The 4,489-nt window shown below is 46.8% G+C and overlaps 1 pseudogene; it reads right to left on the bottom strand.

Annotated features, from left to right (window-relative positions):
- Nucleotides 1-3,387: 3,387 nt before the first annotated feature.
- Nucleotides 3,388-3,526, bottom strand: LOC125511827 (small nucleolar RNA Z247; annotated as a pseudogene).
- Nucleotides 3,527-4,489: the final 963 nt, after the last annotated feature.

Here is a 4,489-nt window from a genome sequence, read left to right as displayed (position 1 = left end):
CAGAAGTAGGAGCATGCAAAAACTGACAGACTTTGTTGACAGAGAAAGATATATCTGGTCTTGTTAATGTTAAGTACTGAAGTGCACCAACTGTACTTCTATATTTAGTTCCTTCTTCTGGACTTAGTAGTTCTCCTTCATGCAATGACAATTTTTCAGTAGTTGACATGGGTGTGCTGGAAGGCTTGCAATCTGTCATTCCTACACGCTTTAATATGTCCTTGGCATACTTTTCTTGTGTAAGTAAAATACCTTCATTTAATCTTTTAACTTCTATACCTAGGAAATAATGCAACTCTCCTAGATCTTTGATTACAAAGTCATTTTTCAAATTTTTCAACAATGCTGAGGTGGCTTCTAATGAAGAGCTAGCAACAATTATGTCATCAACATAAATTAACATAAATATGATCACCTTCCCTTTTTGAAAGAAGAACAAAGAGGTATCTCCCCTTGATGGTCGGAAACCAAGTTGTTGCAGCTTTGAGCTCAACCTTGAATACCACGCCCTGGGTGCCTGTTTGAGACCATATAAAGCTTTGTCCAACATGCATACATGATGTGGTCTTGACCCATCCTCAAAACCAGGTGGCTGTCGCATATAGACTTCTTCCTCGAGAACGCCATGCAAGAACGCATTTTGTACATCCAATTGGCGAAGGCTCCATCCCCTGGAGACAGCAACAGACCGAACAAGCCTAATAGTAGCAGCTTTAACTACTGGACTAAAGGTGTCCTCATAGTTAATAACATATCTTTGTTTGAATCCTTTAGCCACTAACCTAGCCTTGTATCTGTCTATTGTACCATCAGATTTCCTTTTAACTTTATATACCCATTTACAGTTTATAATGTTTCTTCCTCGCTTAGGTGGCACTAAATGACATGTCTGATTTCTCATAAGAGCATCATACTCATCATGCATAGCATTTTTCCAATTTTTGTTACTCAAAGCTTCTATCAAATCTTGTGGTTCACCGATGGTAGCAAAATTAGCAAACTTGAAAATTTTCTTATACCTGACTGTTCCATCCTTGGGAACCGTTGGTTTGAAAATACCTTGTTGCGATCGAGTTACTCGTGTAGACCCAGCAACATTTGTCGAACCAGCCACAGAAGATCCTCTTCCCATAACCGTGTCAGGTTCGACAGCGGCCACAGAAGATCCGCCTCCTCGTACTGGCCTGCCAGGGGAATCCGCCTCGGCACTCGAGCGGTCGATTCGCCTCGGATCAGGCGCAGACGGCGACGACTCTCGACGAGATGGGCTGCCAGCCTCATCATGGTGCGCAGGATCTGTCACACACCCAACCCGGCTGTCGTCACGTGAAGAAAAAAGCAGGCTGGACCCACCCGCTCGTGGGCCAGTTTCTGTCCGCGTGTCACGCGCAGAGAGGGGGCTCGCGCCCCGTGCGCCTGTCTCCATCTGCATGTCGCGTGCGGGACTGCCGCTGCCAGGCGAATCCTCCCTGGGATCCGCGCCTGCTGCGCCTGTCGCAACTGCGCCAGATCTCTCGGGATCGGCGCCTGTCCCTTCCTCGTGTCATGTGCCTGTGGAGCCAGGCAGAGAAAGAGCTGTTTCTGCATAAAATCATGACCACAAACAGCATTTTTTTCTTGTAAATCAGTGTTATGACTAGTTGCCAATTGATCAACACATTCATTACCCCCGTGATCTATTGGATTTAGAAGCTCCGGAGACAAAAGAAGAATTTCTGCCCGTAGGCGAGCGCCGGCATTTGGGTGTAATTCAGAGAACGGAAAAACTGTTTCATCAAAGACAACATCTCTTGAGATGTATACACGTCCAGTAGAAATATCTAGGCACTTGAAGCCTTTATGCAAGTTACTGTAGCCAAGAAAGGCGCACCTTTTGGAGCGGAATTGGAGTTTATGCGAATTGTATGGGCGCAAATTGAGCCAGCAAGCACACCCAAAGATTCTAAGAGATGAATAATTGGGTTTTTCATTGAACAATTTTTCAAGAGGAGTTTCAAACTTAATCACTTTGCTAGGCAACCTATTGATGAGATAGGTAGCGACAATAAAAGCCTCATCCCAAAATTTCAAAGGCATACAAGCTTGAGCAAGAAGAGAGAGACCTACTTCAACGATGTGACGATGCTTGCGTTCAGCTGGCCCATTCTGTTGATGGGCATGGGGACATGAGACATGATGGGATATCCCTATTTTATTGAAGAAGGAATTTAATTTCTCATATTCTCCCCCCCAATCTGTTTGGAGAGCAAGGATCTTTCGGCTAAATTGTCTTTCAACAAGGTTTTGGAAGTCATGAAATTTTTGAAAAACTTCTGACTTATGTTTGATTAGGTAGATCCATGTGAACTTACTGAAATCATCTATGAAGCTCACATAATTTTTTTTCTACCTATTGATTCAACAGCTGGTCCCCACACATCAGAAAAAGATAAGTTCCAAAGGAAATTAGATTCACTTATAGACTTGGGATATGGTAACTGATGGCTCTTGCCCTTCTGGCAAGCATCACAAACAAGTTCATTATTTGACAAACTAACACATGGAAGCTTATTCTTGCTAATTATTTTGCTAACAATAATCGATGAAGGGTGTCCTGGACGTTGGTGCCATCCGTCCGAAGATGGAGAGGTGACACTGAGCACATGCTTCTTGGCATCTTGTTCCATGTGTTTTACAGGGTATAGGCCTCGCCTACCCCTGCTACGAAGAAGGGTTCTCTTTGTTGCACGATCCTTAACAAGAAAAGAATAGGGTTGAATCTCAACGAAAGAGTTGTTATCAATGGAAAGGCGACTAGCAGAGATTAAACTTTTATCAGCTTCAAGAACATGAAGGATATTTTTAAGGACAAGATCTCGTTCAGAGGTATATATTTGTGATTGACCAATGTGAGCAATAGTCATACCTGATCCACTAGCTGTGTGGATTTGCTCGTTTCCCATGTAGCGGTCGCGAACTGTCAGCTTCTCCAAGTATCCCGTGATGTGATCTGTCGCGCCACTGTCAAGATACCAGTTGGTATCCACTCCATAGTGGGAAGCCGCCATGTTTTTCGAGCGCTGGTGCTGCTGTTCTTCTCCTCCCTGGTAAGATGAATATTCCTCTTCCAACACTTCCACGCAGGGTGTCCAATCTTGCCGCAGATCTGGCACGCAGGCTTGGCAGAGGGATTGTTGTTGTAGTTCCTGCCGCTGCCACCTCCGTTGCCACTGCCTCCCCCGTTTCCACGGTTTGGCGGCTTGGAGTAGTTGCGGTTGAGATCACCGCCGCCTTGCTTGTTGGGGAAGCCACGGCCGCCGCCGCCGCATTGCTTGTTGGGGAAGCCACAACCACGTGCTGCCGCGTTTGCAGATGACTGAGAAGACCCGCCGCGCAAGTTCATGCGAGTCTCGAAGCTCAGGAGCTACGAGTACAACTCCGGCACCCCGACAGGTTTGACCCGTGAGCACATGGCAGAAACCACGGGGTCAAATTCCTCGTCGAGTCCAACGAGGATGTGGGAGACGACATCTTCCTCGTCCACCTTCTTTCCTGAAGCCATTAACTCATCACAAAGTGTTCTGAACTTACCGACGTATTCAGCGACGGAGAGGTTGCCCTTCTGGAGGTTCGCCAGAGCAATCCTGACGTTGACGGTCTGTGCGCGGGTATGTGACGCCAGCATCCCTTGCACGGTGTTCCACAGCTCATCTGCGGTATGGCATGTTGCAACTTGGATGGCCATCTCGCGGAGCAGCGTCGTCAGAAGGTAGGAGAAAACCTGCTGATCTCGCGCATACCACACGCCGAACTCAGGGTTCGGGGCCTTGGACTTGGTTTTGCCGTCGGAGGAGGTGACCTCAATGTGCGTGGATGGCACCTCCTGCTCGAGGTCGAGGAAGGACGCCATCTGCGCCCCTCGGATGGCCGAGAGGACCGTGGCGCGCCAGAGTGCTTCGTTCCCTCTCGTAAGCTTCTCTATAGCAAAGTGTGCAAAGGGAGATGAGGGGAACGAATTTATGGAGGAGCTCGCCATGGATGAATCCGAGGTAGGCTCTGATTACCATGTAAGAAACTAGGTTAAGCGTTTGATGATCTCATCAGGGGCGCGTTCGTGTTGATTATATAGCACAGGGTACATGTGATGAGGTAGGTTGTTGAACTCTTGGCCCCTAATCCAAGCTATACAAGATAAGGCCGGACTCTAACAACCTACCTCGATTACAACTCACGCAGGATTACAACCAACGCATACACAACTACGTACACAAGTTGACACGCTACAATCTACCTTTTAACAGGCAGCATTAGCTTTCCCTCTGGTCTGCAATCCTGTTGGAGGGTGGAGATGCCCAGTTCTGCATCGTCAGGGGATCATGTCGTTCGATCTATCAATGGTTGTGTGTTGGCAGTATATATGTAGTGGTCGATGGTTGTTTGTAAGACACTGTGATTTCTATCAATGAAAATTAGAGATGGAGCTCTCTTTGTAAAAAAAATGTATTCCAAA

Source organism: Triticum urartu, chromosome 5A (genome assembly GCF_056163025.1).
Source record: "Triticum urartu cultivar PI428250 chromosome 5A, HENAU_Tu73, whole genome shotgun sequence".
In the NCBI taxonomy this organism is placed as follows: Eukaryota; Viridiplantae; Streptophyta; class Magnoliopsida; order Poales; family Poaceae; genus Triticum; species Triticum urartu.
The sequence above is the reverse complement of the archived record's forward strand: the minus strand, read 5'-3'. Positions and strand labels throughout refer to the sequence as shown.